Source organism: Anomaloglossus baeobatrachus, chromosome 4, assembly GCF_048569485.1.
Source record: "Anomaloglossus baeobatrachus isolate aAnoBae1 chromosome 4, aAnoBae1.hap1, whole genome shotgun sequence".
Lineage (NCBI taxonomy): Eukaryota > Metazoa > Chordata > Amphibia > Anura > Aromobatidae > Anomaloglossus > Anomaloglossus baeobatrachus.
The window spans coordinates 54,530,504-54,546,545 of record NC_134356.1 but is presented as its reverse complement, the minus strand read 5'-3'; the positions used below and the strand labels follow the sequence as shown (position 1 = coordinate 54,546,545).

Below are 16,042 nucleotides of genomic sequence, written 5' to 3'. Positions count from 1 at the left end.
GAGGGGCGAGCTGACTATGGAGATTAGAGGAGGCTTGGAAGACCTGGACCCACGGAGTGGACTATTTTAAGCTGATTAGCATAAGGGGTGGTATTTTTACATACTACTTTTTCTAATTACGGTTTCACACGGACTGTGCTCGGATTACAATACCCAGTCCCACCACCAGGTCTTTCGATTTGAGCTTGGTCCATGTTCTACAGATGTGTGAAACCAGATTCTAGGCTGCTGGGCTCCAATACCTAGAATTTTGGGAAGGTATTTTTAGAGCAGAATAGATGGTGTCCATTCTGTGTACTCTGTGTCCTGTTAAATTAGGTTAATCACCCCCTGCCGGGCTTTTGTTCCTAAGTCTGGGGAAGGGGGGCCTGGGATCCACCTAAACTCTCTGTTTACCTGGGAGATTGTTCAGTCTGTCAGAACTTCAAGAGGCAAGGAAGAAGATTGATCCTCTGAGGGAAAACCTGCAGCTAAAGGCAGCACCCCAGAGAGCCGTTGAGAAACCCCCATTTGCCTGGAAAAGGACTGGGGGAGGATTGTGACTCATCATCGGGACATTTATGCCATTACTGGACTATTTTACCCTCTGTGTGGTGGATTATTTGATGAAAATTCTGGATTGCATGGAATAAATATTCTTTGGATTGTTCACTCATCTCTTGCTCTGTTGACTGCGTGATATCGGAGAAGGACCCCGTGACATGTGTATATGGAAAATTTCCATCAGCACGATCACATGAGCCACTATAACGTTTATGATCAGATAGTCGATCACACGATTATGACTGTCCTGTAAAATTAATATAAAAAACCTAGTAAGTATGATCGACCAGAGAGCGGCTTCAGTGGTTCAATAATTGTTGTTTACCTGGGAATAAGACCCCATAGAAATTAATGGCATATCCACAATATGTCCTATAGGGCCCAGATGAGCATGTGCTACAATGCTCGGGTGCTCAGTACTCATAACAAGCAGGTCGGACTCTCAGACGGGGTCGACTCGTATAATGGAAGTTAATGGGGAACTCAAGCATTTTTATGGAAAACCTCCCTGGAATTTTGACTTGACACTATGCTGCTGTGATCACTAGACCTGACCTGAACCATCATCCATTACAAACCAGTGCTCTTTGACATTTACACCCCTTCACCACCTGGCAATTTTCCGTTTTTGTTTTTTTTTTATTTTTTCTCCCCTTCTTCCAAGAGCCATAACGTGTTTATTTTTCCGTCAAAATAAGCGTATGAGGCCTTGTGTTTTGCGGGACGAGTTGTACTTTTAAATGACACCATTCTGCCCTATAAGTGCAGTGTAATTGCAAAAAAAAAAAAAAAAAAGTGCGATCCTACAATTGTTTTGAGGGTTTTTTATTTACCGTGTTCACTATATGATAAAACTGACCTGGCAGTACGATTCCCCAGATCAGTACAAGTTTGTAGATACCAAACAGGTATAGTTTTCATTTTGATCTACAGTCATGAAAAAAAATTCAAAAGACAAAAAAAAAAAATTTGCGCTTTTGTCACCATTTTCCGAGACCTGTAGCGTTCTCATTTTCGGGATCAGGGGCTCAGTGACTGCTTATTTTTTACGTCTTGAGTTGACGGTTCTATTTCTACCATTTTTGGGTAGATGTCATGTTTTGATCATCTGTTATTGCATTTTAATTCAATGTTGTAGTGAAAAAAAAACCTAAATTCTAGCGGTTTGATTTTTTTTTTAAATCGCTATGCCTTGTACCGATCAGATAAGGTGATTTTACATTTTGATAGATTGGGCATTTCTGAAAGCGGTGATACCAAATATGTGTTTGTTTTTTTTAATTGATTTTCAATGGGGCAAAAAGGAGGCTGATTTTAACTTGTAGGGGTTTTTTTGTTTTTCATATTTTTAAAAGCATTTTTTATTTATTTTTTTTACAGTTTTTATTGGCTTTATGCCTGGACTTCTGCTGATCAGAGCAGGGTTTCAGCGTCAGGATCAGCCCCGTTCTGTACAGCAGAAATGCTGATCTCCTGTGAGTGCTGGCTCTCTGCTGGCATTTCCGGAAAATAAGTCATGACAGCCACAGGGGTTAGATCACGCTGTTGGGTTTTTGGCAGCTCGATCTAAGGGCTTAACAGGTGTGGGTGGATTTCTGATAGTAGCACATGTCAGCTGTTAAGATCAGCAGACACGTGTGGGGAATAATGCAGGCTCACCGTGAGAGCCCGCATTAAAAGGACAGACACAGCCAAAGACATATACCGTATTTTTAGGATTATAAGACGCACTTTTCCTGCCAAAAATTTGAGAAGAAAATGAGGGGTGCGTCTTAAAATCCCAATATAGCTTACCGGGGGGGCTGTCTGTGCGGCGACCGGGTGCCTGTTGGCGGCGGCTTCCTCTGTCCTGGAGGCCGGCTGCCTTTCTGTGCGGGTGGGCGGGCCTGCTGGCTGCCACTCTGTGTGCAGGCAGGTGGCTGTGCGGTCTGCGGTGGCTGTGCGGAGAGTGTCCCAGTTCAAATGATGGCGCCGGGAGTCAGCGCGTGTGCAGATGGAGCCCTTGGATGAGAGCTCCATCTGCGCATGCGCCGCTCCAGGCGCCATCATTTGAACCGGGACCGCGGACACTGGGACACTCACCGCACCGGCCTGCTCCACTACTGACCCACTGCTGCTGCTGCCGCCGCTACGGACCCGCCGCTACTGCCAGCACAGCCTCTGCCTCCTGTGACCCACTTCACCATGACAGCACCGAAGTATAAGACGGACCCCATTTTTATATACCTTTTTTTCCCTCTCTAAATTTGGGGTGCCTCTTATAACACGGTGCGTCTTATAAAACGAAAAATACGGTGTGTGTGTGTGTGTGTATATGTCGCGGGCGGGGAGGAGGGTGTCAGCACACCGCGCTCGCCCCCTCTGCTCGGGTCCGGCAGCTGCTCAGTGGTGGCTCGAGCTGTGGGCCGGATCCCAGGGTTTCTCGAGCGACACTCCTCGCCCGTGAGTGAAAGGGGATTGTGGTTGGGTGTGGGGGAATTGTTATAGTTCGTGACGCCACCCACGGTTGTGGTGATTTCACCACCGCTGCTCAATTCGAGGGTCCCGGGGATGGTGATGCGGAGCAGCCAGGTGTTGTGTTGCCCCTCCGTGGGTAGGGGTTGGTGATCCCGGGGCCCGGTGGTGGAGAAGGAGGTGCGGGGCCTGGTGGGCGCAGGGACGCGGGGGCAGCGCTGTGCCTTGCGGCACTGTCGTACTCACTCAGCCTGAGACTTGGACACAGTTTGTACGGTAAACCAAACGGCTGGTAGGACGGTCCCACAGACGGCTGCACCTGCACTCCCGGTAGTTGACGGTGATGTCCCTCTTCCTTGCACCTATGTTTGACTGATGGTAGCGGTGGATTCCCTCCGGTTACCCGCTCCCCGACTACAATCTGGGCCGGAGGAGCTCTACACTTTGCCCGCAGGCGCTGGCCCTGAGAAACTGGTGCCTTGGCGGTGGCGGTGTCTCTCTGCTTCAGGTTGGGCTGTTGCCGTCAATCGGGACTTGGTTGTTGGGGGATCTACGTCCCCTTCACTGACGGATTCGGCAAATTTGGCGACTCCTAGCCTTGCCGGGGTCCGAGAGGCCCCTGCCCTGGTGCTGACTGTCTTTCGGAACACTGCTCCAGACCACCGGGCACACAGCCAACGGGGTCCTTCCAGGAACTTCCAAACGGTCCCACTCCAGACGGTCACCGCCGTCGCTGACCTTGCTGTTCTGGCCCTACACAAAGCTGGACCCTTCAGGCGTTCCTTCCTTCTTGTCACCTCACTTGCTTTCCTCCTTTTCCACTTTTCTACTTTCACTGCTTGTTTACTCTTTTCTAGCCCTCAGCTAGACTTCACTCTTGCCCTGCCCGGGGCTAATCTGCTGTTCACTCGTTCATGTCCCTCACTGGACTGCCTGGTACTTCCCGCCTCCAGAGCTGTGATCTCCTTGGTGGGCGGAGCCAACCGCCTGGCCCACCCCCTGGTGTGAATCATCAGCCTCTGGAGGAAGGCAACAAGGATTTCTGGTTAGCTGTGATGTGCCTACCTGGAGTGTGGGGTGTGGTGGTGTTGTGACCTGTGTCCCCTGGCTTGCCCAGGGCGACACATTCCCCCTTAGCAAAATGCAGACCGTCCGCGGGCTGCCGTCCTACACCGGTTTTATTTTTCTGAAAAAGGGGTAACAAGGTTAAGCAAACATGAATAACATTTTTAATAACTTCTTCCCAAGACGGGAGGCACATTTACTTTTAACGTTGCAACGGTTTACGGTTACGGTTTCCGCTCTCTCCCACCCAAGCAGCCTGGCCCTGATGCTGCCCCTAAAACCCAGGCAGCACCCCTTGACCCACAGTCCAGCACACGGTACCCGAGCGGGATCTGTCCTTCCCTCCAGAGGGTAGCCACCGGTTCCTTTGGCGGCTGGGCCCTGGCCTGCTCTGCTCAGGGCCCTCCCTCCAACCTGCCTCTCCGGAGGCGGCATTGCGGAAAACGGTAACGGTAACCAACATATTTACAAGCCACTAACGTCTGTGGTTGCCCTGCAAGTTCACGGGCTTGTCCATGGATAGTTCCCATGCATTTTTAAACGGTCCCTCCGGGGACAACTGTGCCGGCTCCAGCCGGTTGCAATCACAGCAGACAATCAGGTAAACTTCGGTTAATTATCATTTTCATTTTTCAAACTTTCAACAAACAAACAATGGTGGTCCCAACGGGGACGGTGCTGCGGGCATCCGCTGCCCTACTCAGATTCCTCGGCTGCGGCGGACCCATCCTCTGCCACCAGCATATCCAACATGCACTGACATGCCCGCGGTGACAGGGGCATCCGGTACCCATTTCCACCGGTACACGGAGTATGAACAACCACAGGGTCTCCTACACAGCAGGTACGCTCACCTGCCTCTTCGCACTCAACAGCAGACCCGAGGCTAGGGCAGGAGTCGTCATCTCTTGTTCCTGCGTCAGGCGGGTTGCCGCCAGCTGTCGCAGCTTCCTGACCTCCAGCATCCAGCATTTCAGACCCTTCCGCAGTAGCACGGAGCAGCATATTAGGCGAGCTTACACTGAGGCGCCTCATCAGTAACGGTGAGGGCGGTCCATAGGCCGAGACTAGGCCGGGCCCCTCAGCCGCAGCAGCCGGTCCTGGTAGGACATAGGGACGTGGGTCACTAGTCGACTCTGCTACATCCATTTCCCCTCCGCACATCGGGGCAGTTGTAATCAGCTCTTCCACCTCGTTGGTCCACTGCTCCATCATCCTGAAGATCTGTTCCTGCTGGCGCTGGTGGAACTGAATCACCCGGGCCCTCATCCAGGCCACGGTCCCGGACTCGGGGCCTGGCACCATCACTGCCGGGGCTTCTGGCACAATGCTGTTAAGGGGCCGCGGCTCTAGCGGTTCCCCCTGGTGTACTTCAGGGACGTCCCGATCGTCGGCAGCCGGCTGGTCCGCCGGAGCGGCTGGGCAGGGTATCGCTACCGGTTGGGCAGGTAGCGGGCCTAATGGCGGGGCGGCAGCAACTATCAGGGGTAGCGGGGCGAGAGGCAGGGTGAGCGGAAGCCGGCCGGGCCCCTCAGCTCCAACGGCCGATCCCTCAGGAATACAGGGGCGTGGGTCGCTTACCCGCTCCTCCAAATCCTCTTCTGCCTCGCGTCGCCACATAGCAGCCACCACGTCCGCCATGTCGGTCTCCCACTCCTCCAGGAGGAGTTGCATATGAGCCTGCAGACGGTTACTCAGTGGGACGGTCCGGTCCCTCAACCACGTCGCCGTGCCGGGCGCGGGGGCCTCCTCGTTGGGCGTTGGGTTGTACATCTTGGCAATCGTGCCTTCCAGGAACCCAGTCAGTCTGCAGAGTCCTGGCGTCTCTGCTTGTATAGCCGCAGCTACATGCGGCCAGCCGCCATCGCGTCCCCCTTAGCTCTTTTCGGCCCCTCCTCTCTCGGGGCGGGGTCTTGGCCTTCGCGCCTCTACTGCTCGAGAAGACGCTCGAGCGGGAACTTTTCGCGCCAAAGATGGCGGCTTCTGAAATTTTCCTGCCGGATGCCTCCGGCGGTAACAAGGCGCACCTCTACCAGACGGCAGAGCGGTAAGATCCTGTTCGTGACGCCAAGTTGTCGCGGGCGGGGAGGAGGGTGTCAGCACACCGCGCTCGCCCCCTCTGCTCGGGTCCGGCAGCTGCTCAGTGGTGGCTCGAGCTGTGGGCCGGATCCCAGGGTTTCTCGAGCGACACTCCTCGCCCGTGAGTGAAAGGGGATTGTGGTTGGGTGTGGGGGAATTGTTATAGTTCGTGACGCCACCCACGGTTGTGGTGATTTCACCACCGCTGCTCAATTCGAGGGTCCCGGGGATGGTGATGCGGAGCAGCCAGGTGTTGTGTTGCCCCTCCGTGGGTAGGGGTTGGTGATCCCGGGGCCCGGTGGTGGAGAAGGAGGTGCGGGGCCTGGTGGGCGCAGGGACGCGGGGGCAGCGCTGTGCCTTGCGGCACTGTCGTACTCACTCAGCCTGAGACTTGGACACAGTTTGTACGGTAAACCAAACGGCTGGTAGGACGGTCCCACAGACGGCTGCACCTGCACTCCCGGTAGTTGACGGTGATGTCCCTCTTCCTTGCACCTATGTTTGACTGATGGTAGCGGTGGATTCCCTCCGGTTACCCGCTCCCCGACTACAATCTGGGCCGGAGGAGCTCTACACTTTGCCCGCAGGCGCTGGCCCTGAGAAACTGGTGCCTTGGCGGTGGCGGTGTCTCTCTGCTTCAGGTTGGGCTGTTGCCGTCAATCGGGACTTGGTTGTTGGGGGATCTACGTCCCCTTCACTGACGGATTCGGCAAATTTGGCGACTCCTAGCCTTGCCGGGGTCCGAGAGGCCCCTGCCCTGGTGCTGACTGTCTTTCGGAACACTGCTCCAGACCACCGGGCACACAGCCAACGGGGTCCTTCCAGGAACTTCCAAACGGTCCCACTCCAGACGGTCACCGCCGTCGCTGACCTTGCTGTTCTGGCCCTACACAAAGCTGGACCCTTCAGGCGTTCCTTCCTTCTTGTCACCTCACTTGCTTTCCTCCTTTTCCACTTTTCTACTTTCACTGCTTGTTTACTCTTTTCTAGCCCTCAGCTAGACTTCACTCTTGCCCTGCCCGGGGCTAATCTGCTGTTCACTCGTTCATGTCCCTCACTGGACTGCCTGGTACTTCCCGCCTCCAAAGCTGTGATCTCCTTGGTGGGCGGAGCCAACCGCCTGGCCCACCCCCTGGTGTGAATCATCAGCCTCTGGAGGAAGGCAACAAGGATTTCTGGTTAGCTGTGATGTGCCTACCTGGAGTGTGGGGTGTGGTGGTGTTGTGACCTGTGTCCCCTGGCTTGCCCAGGGCGACACATTTTATATATATATATATATATATATATATATATATATATATATATATATATATATATATATATATATATATATATATATATATATATATATATATATAGCTTGCAGGATTGTAGAAACAGGTGTTAATATGCTTAACCCCTTCCCCACCAAGGATGTTTGTGTGTATATATATATCACACGATATATATATATAGATATTATATATAATATATATACCGTGTATATATATATATTATAGAGATAGAGATAGAGATAGATAGAGATATATATATATATATATATATAATATATATATATTCCCCAGTCTTTATTATGTAGATATCAGACATCACATATAAATGTGCGATCATCTTCATGGTCAGGGTGTCATGGATTCCTCCCTTTGCGCTGGTTCTGCAGTACGCGGTGTCAGGAGCTGGATGACGTCGGTCTCGCACACAGTCACGTAGTTGTACTCACCGCATGTTATGTGAAAAGATCCCGATCAGTGTTCTGACTGCAAACCACAGCGACGAACAGATAAAGGTATAGAAGAAAATAAACCTCCGAGACCAAAGCCACAGCGCTGGGCAACACGTCGCTATAAACAGTGCGAAAACCTAAGACTATCAATAAAACAACCTAGACAGGGGTTTTCCAGGCATCATATATCTATAGGCTATTATTATAAGAGGTCCGCCATCCGGCACCGCCAAGATCAACACCAGCGGCGGAATGTAAACAGCGAATGGAGCCGAGCGGCACAGCTCCGAACACGGCGTAGTGGACATCTTCACATACTGCAGCTCAGCTCTTAATGAAATGAATAGGATCTGAGCTGCAGTACCTGGAAATGGCCACTACACAGCGAACGGAGCCGTGGTGTCTATACAGTCATGGCCGAAAGTGTTGGCACCTCTGACTTCACTAAGTCCTCCTTGTGGTGATTGCGGGCTCTCAGAATTTTATCAAAGGGGTTTTCCAAGAATGTGCCCTCATCACAGTCATGGCCAAAAGTGTTGGCACCCTTGAAATTGTTTCAGAAAATGAAGTATTTCTCCCAGAAAATTACTGTAATTACACATTTTTATTTCCTTTGTGTGTACTGGAACAACACAAATAAGGGTACTTTCACACTTGTGTTGTTTTCCTTCCGTTACAATCCGCCCTTTTGGAAAACAGCAGACTCCGTTAACGGATTCCGCTGTTTCCCATAGACTTGTATGGGTGACGGATTGTACCAAAAGGACCTGCGTTGCTTCCGCTGGGCGACGCTGCGTTGCTTCCGCCCAGCGGAAGGAACGCAGCATGTAACGTTGTTTTGAGCAGCGGAATCCTCTGGATTTCACTGCGCATGCTCTTTTTTTTTTAAATCAAACTTTATTTTGGCTCGCGGTGGCCGAACGTTCAGCTGAGCGCCCGCCCGCCAGCATGCCCGGGCGCCGGCAAGTGACAGCGCTCAGCTGATCACCCGGCGGTCGGCTGCAGGGAGCGATCAGCTGATCACCCGGCGACCGGCTACTGGGAGCGATCAGCTGATCGTTCCCAATAGTCTGCCGCTGGTAAAACTGTAAAAAAAAAAAATTAAAAAAAAAAAAAATCAAAACGAATTGCGTTGTTTTGCAGCATCCGTTGCATCCGTTGTACCACTATATGCAACACATCCGTTGCATCCGTTACACAACGCAATGCAACGGATACCGTTCAACGCAAGTGTGAAACTAGCCTAAGAAAACAGAGGGGAAAAAAAAACAAATAATTCACACAAAACCCTCAAAATGGGCCGGTCAAAATTGTTGGCACCCTCAACTTAATATATGGTTGCACGCACTCTGGAATAAATACCTACAATCAATCAATGGCTTCCTATAACCGTCCACAAGCTTCTTACTCCTTTCACCTTGGATTCTTCTTTATAATATGCTCCCGGTCTCTCATATATGAAGGCGTCTTCTCTTCTCCCAGCAGCAATTCTAAGATCTCTCCACAGGTGTCAATGGGTTTAGATCCGGACTCATTGCTGCCACTCCAGTGCTTTGTTTCCATCCATTCCTGGTGGCTTCTTGAAGTATGTTTGGGGTCATTGTCCTGCTGGATACTCATGAAATAGGATGCAAACTCAGCTTGCTCACACTGGGCACTACATTGCGGACCAAAATCCTTTGGTAATCTTCAGATTTCATGATGCCTTGCACACAGTCAAAGCCTCCAGTGCCAGAGGCAGTAAAACAACCCCAAACATCTTTGAGCCTCCACCATACATGACTATAGGTCCCTTGTTCTTTTCTTTGTGGGCCTCACTCCATTTTTGGTAAACAGTAGAATGACGTGCTTTACCAAAAAGCTGTGTCTTGGTCTCATCTGTCCACAAGACACTTTCCCAGAAACATTTTGGTTTAGTCTCGTACATGTGGTCAAAATGCAGCCTAGCTTTTTTACGTGCCAGCAGTGTGGTCCTCCTGGGTCTCCTCCATAGAGTCTCAGTTCATTCAAATGTGGATGGATAGTTTGCGCAGACACCGATGCCCCCTGAGCCTGCAGGACAGTTTGACTTTCTTAGAAACTTGGTTGGGGCTGCTTATGCACCATCCGGACTATCTGGTGTTGAAACTGTTCAATTTACCTCTGCTTTCCACGTCCAAGGAGATGAGCTACAGTGCCATCGGTTTTAAATTTGTTGATAATGTTGTGCACCATGGAAAAAGGAACATCAAGATCTCTGGAGATTGTAACCTTGAGATTGTTGATATTTTTCAACAATTTTTGTTCTAAAGTCTTCACACAGTTCTCTTCTCTTTCTGTTCTCCATGCTTAGTGTGACACACACAGACACATAATGGAAAGATTTAGTCAACTTCTCCCCTTTTTATCTGGTTTCAGGTGTGATTTTCATATTGCCCACACCTGTTACTTGCCACAAGTGAGTTTGAACGAGTCTCACATGCTTGAAACAAAGTTGTTTACCCACAATCTTGGAAAGGTGTCAACAATTTTGTCCAGCTCATTTTAGGGGTTGTGTGTGAAATTAAGTCCAATTTGACTTTTTTCTGTATTTTGGGGGGGGGGGGGTTATCTGTGTTGTTCCAATACAAGAAAATAAACTTGTGTATGATAAACAAATGTAATTGCAATAATTTTCTGGAACAATTTCAAGGATACCAACACTTCTGGCCATGACTGTATACAGCCATCGGAAATGAAAACAGCTAATCAGTGGGAGTGCGGGTGCTGGACATGCTTTAGAGCCGACACTTGGCTGAAAACAGCCCGTCTATACAAAAGGATATTCTGTAATACTACATTTCCAGAGAAGAGTGTGGAGCTCAAGCATAACATCATGAATGACAGCCAAAGATATAGTTAAAGGGATCCTACAAAGATTAACCATTGGCAACTGATGGGACCCCTTCCGATCTAAACAATGGAATCTCAATGGACCAGACTCATGGACTAGTCATCTGAGGTGCATAGTCCCGAGATAGATTTTTCATTTTAGGGTAAAACATACATGGCTTTAAAAAAAGAGCCGGTGTCTGATTGATTCTGTCCATGGTTTAGGAAGCCCAAACCTACAGGTTACTGTCAAACATGTCCTCTGCTGCTCCTTTCTGATGGTGAACGATGAGCGATGCCCTCTGGTCTCCAAACTCTGAGCTCCATCAGTCCCATACCGTAGATCAAAAGTGCTTACGTGGGACCATCCCTCCATTTAAGTGGGGCCCCATTGTCGTGATCGGTGGGTGTCCCAGCCGTATACTATCCTGTTTATATCATGAGCCAAAAATAACACATTTTCAATTAATCTGTCCCCGTCCTTTAATACACAACATACCAACTAATGGGGGTCCCACATCTAAGAACATTCATGATCACAAAGAAAGTAGAGAGACCTCTTTATCTCTTCACAGCAGCGCTTCCAACCCTGCACTGAGTACTGATTGGAATAGTTCCTGGATGGGCACGGCCCCTTCCGGGATGGGCACGGCCCCTTCCGGGATGGGCACGGCCCCTTCCGGGATGGGCACGGCCCCTTCCGGGATGGGCACGGCCCCTTCCGGGATGGGCACCGCTGCTTTGCTTAAACTATATTTAACTATGGACTCAATAACGTTGAGTTGGACTGCAGATAACACTGGAATGATGTTTTAGGTTCCCGAATGAAGGTTTCATAGCAAAACGCGCGTCGGGTGCGGCGGCTCCGAGTTCCTGGTCACCATTGGTTTCAACACCACATATGATATGGGTATACAGTACCTTGGTGCTTTATTTTCTCAGACCTACTGATGGTGGTTTTAGTGCTGATCTTGTTCTCAGTTTTTAGCCATCTCTACTAATTATCTTGCCACATCCATAAGGTGAACTACCATCTCTCTGTAGCACCTTAAAAGGGACACATTTTTGGTTTACCGTTACAGCTATGTGCACACGCCGAGTATTTGGTGCAGAAATGTTCATGTTTTTATATATTACAGCACATTTTCTTATCTGATCTGCTATTCTTGTGATGCAGAAACAGTCCTATAGTGGTGGGTACATACCAGATTTGTTTTGGGGGTGTCTGCTTTCTTTGATGAAGACTCCTGCTGTATTCTTGAACTTTTTTAGCTGCTTGGATACTTCCTTATGGAACCGCAACTAGTGCTTATTTTTGGAGTAGGGCTTATATTTTAAGCATACTCAAAATAAGCCCCATTAGGGCTTATTTTCAGGGTAGGTCTTAATTTTGGGTTAACAGGGTTGTAAGCTTGCTTTCATTTTTTATATATTGAAGTTTATCTTGTATTTACGCTTATATTATTAGGTGTTCATCATTTCTGGACCCTCTAACATCGGGTTGGACTGCAGATAACGCTTCAGTGATGATTTAGGATGGATCCCCCTGTCCAGTCCCGGGGGGGTCCTGTGATTGAGGCTGAATTTGCAATTAAAATAGGCAACAGAATTAAATATATCTTATGACCCTAACAATGTCTGAAATAAAGACATAAATAAAATAAAAAAATAAATCATTAACAAAAAATGGTAAAAAAAATATTTTAAAATAAATGTATCACAAGTAAAAAGATTTATTTTTTTTAAAAAAAATTGCAAAAAAAGTAAAATTTTAAAATAAATATATCCCAAAAAAGGTAGAGAATATTTAGAGACAAATAAATCACAAAAAGGTACAATTTTTTTTTTTTAAATAAATCTATAAAAAAAAAATTAAAAAAAAAAAAAAGGTAAAAATTATTTTAAAATAAATATGTCCCAAGAAAGGTTGAAAATATTTAAAGATTAATAAATCTATCATAAAAAAGTAAAAATTATTTTTTAAAAAATAAATAAATCACAAAAAAGGTAAATATTTTAAAATAAATAAATCTATTATAAAAAGGTAGAAAATAAATGTATCAAAAAAAGGTAACCATTATTTTAAAATAAATATATCCCAAGAAAGGTTGAAAATATTTAAAGATAAATAAATCTATCATAAAAAAGTTACAAATTATTTTCAAAAATCTCACAAAAAAGGTTATTATTTTAAAATAAATAAATCCTAAAAAGGTAGAAAATATTTAAAAATGTATCACAAAACAAAAAGGTAAAAATAACTTTTTAAATAAATCTATTGTCGCAGAAAAAGAAGGTACAATTTTAAAATAAAGCTATCAAAAATGGTGGAAAATATTTAGAGATAAAAAAGGTAAAAAAAATTAAATCAACCTATCACAACAAAATTGTAAAAATTATTTTAAAAGAAATAAATCTATCAAAAAAGATAAAAAAATTATTGAAAAAAATAAGTATCGCAAAAAAAGTAGGAAATATTTTAAAATAAATCACAAAAAAAGAATAAATTACACACAAAAAGGTAAAAATTAACAAAAAAACGGATATTTTTTTTTTTTAGAGATTTAATACTGTATATTAAAAAAAACTAAAAAAAAAACGGCCCCATCTTAGCTGGTGAAGGTCTTGAGGGTCGGCTGCCATTCTTTGCCGATATCGTCAGAGAACGCAGCGAAACGCGATAGTCCCTAATGGATTTGGGTCAGGCGGTCGCAGGCGGCATCTGTTGTGTGACGGATCCAAGTCTACGATTTTCGAAACAATGTGACGCGACAGCGCACGTGCGAATATTTATAGATGGGGAACGCATTGCAGGGACTTGTAGTTCTGAATTCTAATTAACCCATATTGGGGCAATTGAGGTTCATCAATGATGGGAATGATAACAGATCTCAAATTATTTTGCATATTTGCAAGTTGCAACAAAAAAACCTTGCATTAACCTATTCGATGGTTTCGCCAAATTCGCGTTTCGCCTTGTACTATACATGTATTGTGTACTATATATGGATTATACCATACTATACTATAAAATCCCAATCATAAATTATCAACAGCCAGAGCCTGCAAATAATACCGCAGGGAAAGCAATAGGTCTCTGTACAGATGGAGCGGAATGAGGTGCAACATGAAGAAGAACATAAACAAACCTGGATCCCTCCGCCGCCGTGTGCGCTCAGCTCCCTCCGCCGTGCGCTCTGCAGGGTCCCGCAGCCATGAATAGACACAATGCGACCCGGACACTGACCACTTCCTACAACACTAGATTGGAAATTCCCAGCATGACGGTAGCCAATCAGCGAGCAGACGTCAGGGACCGCAAAAGCCCGCCTCCCAACAGAGCTGTCACTCCAAGGGACACGACTTTTCCGGTCTTTTCACGGCCACGCCCCTATTGATCAGAGGACACCCCCTCATCTCCGCTTAGCTGCGAAGCTACGAAGCCGCGGTCCAGTGCGACAGTTTCACGTACGGCAGTAGCAGTCTGCGCATGCGCACAGAGGAGACTTCTAGTAACACCTTGTATGCTGGAGCTGCTTGGTGAGGACAGAGGCTGCAGAGACTGAGGAGTCTGCAAAGTGAAACTAAACTGGAAAATGTCACTAACCATTAAAAAGACTATAATTAAATCTCAACACGCAGCATTTTTTTTTGCTGTGTTAGAATAGGGAAATATTAACTCTTTCAAGACTTGGCAATTTTTAGGGGGGGGGGGCTTATGCCATGCATTTCTGCAGGCAAAAGATGACTCTGGCGACAAGATCATCCAGGTCGGTACGATAACGGAGAGACTATTGAGGTTTATGAGGCACTTCTGCAATTTACTGCTTATTAAAGCAGCCATTCTTGGAATAGTAACACTTTTGGTTACAGCTGGTTGCCTAGGAGACCGACCACCTTTATAAGCACTGCACCTAAACTGGCCAGGACTAAGGGGTACTTTGCACGTTGCGACCGCTAGCATCGGCTAGCAATGTCCAGTGCGATATTACCTGCCCCCGTCGCACATGCGATATGTGGTGATTGCTGCCGTAGCGAACATTATCACTACAGCAGCTTCACACGCACTTACCTGCTCGACGCCGCCGCTGTGACTGCCGAACTATCCCTCCTCCAAGGGGGAGGTGCGTTCGGCGTCACCGCAACGTCACTAATCGGACGGCCAATAGAAGCGGAGGGGCGGAGATGAGAAGGACGTAACATCCCGCCCACCTTCTCCCTTCCACATTGCCGGTGGACACAGGTAAGGAGATGTTTGTCGCTCCTGCGGGTTTACACACAGCGATGTGTGGAGCTGCAGGAACGACAAACAACATCGTACCTGCGGTCGATCCAACATTATGGAAATGACCGACGCTACACAGATCACCGATTTTCGACGCTTTTGCGATCGTTTATCGGCGCATCTAGGATTTACACGTTGCGATGTCGCTACCGGCGACGGATGTGCGTCACTAACGACGTGACCCCGACGATATTTCAGAAGCAATGTCGCAACGTGTAAAGTACCCCTAAGAGGTAACAGCACACTTCAGATGCATAAAAGCACTTTTAAACATTCTGTAGAAAGGAGCTGGTGAGTGCTGTGTGTGTGTACTGCTGTCTGGCCAGCACTTGTGGTCGGTCTCCAAGGCAACCAGCTGTAAACAAAAGAAATAAAGTGTTAATATCTCAAGAATGGCTGGAAATTTTAAGAAACAGTAAATGGCAACATTGTTTGTATTTACAAGAACTATCCAAAAATACACTTTATGATGGGAATAAGGAAGGGAACTTTGGCTGATGCCTGAAGGGGCACTTTTTTCTATTTCTGAGGCACTGTGGATATTTAGGGAGGGGGGCACTAGCAAATGGGAATACTATAGTTGACACTTGGGGGAGCAGGGCACTGAAGATGACACGTAACATAACACAAATCCACTGTGTAGGATCATGTTGTTAAAAACTTGAATCCCACCCCTGAATATAATCCCACTGCTTGGAATGAGGCCAGCAGTAGTGCCTCCACAATAGGATAACATAATTTCAACTCTTTGGTGCCACTCTGTTGAGTTTCCTTAAAGTGTTATTCCCATCTCCAAGATCCTATCCCAATATGTAATAGGTGTAATAATAATAAAATTAGAAAATACCTCCAATTAGAAATGTAGTATAGTTCTCCTGATATAGCCATGTCTCTTACCTCATGTGCAGGGCATTGCAGCTTAGTAGAGTTGATCGAACGGGCAAAAATCCGGTACCAGCGGATCACTGTCAGATTTTAAAAAGAGTCCGATCCACTCCGGAATCCGGTGCCCATATAAATCAATGGGGACCGTAATTCGGAGG

The 16,042-nt window shown here is 47.3% G+C and overlaps 1 protein-coding gene across 1 annotated transcript in view; it reads right to left on the bottom strand.

The window, feature by feature from the left end:
• The window catches only part of TNIP1 (TNFAIP3 interacting protein 1), a 130,901-nt gene extending 116,902 nt beyond the window's left edge, over positions 1–13,999 (bottom strand). The window contains exon 1 of the mRNA XM_075344341.1: positions 13,864–13,999. The gene's annotated coding sequence lies outside the window, so the exon portion shown is untranslated. The remainder of the gene's footprint in view (positions 1–13,863) is intronic.
• Positions 14,000–16,042: the final 2,043 nt, after the last annotated feature.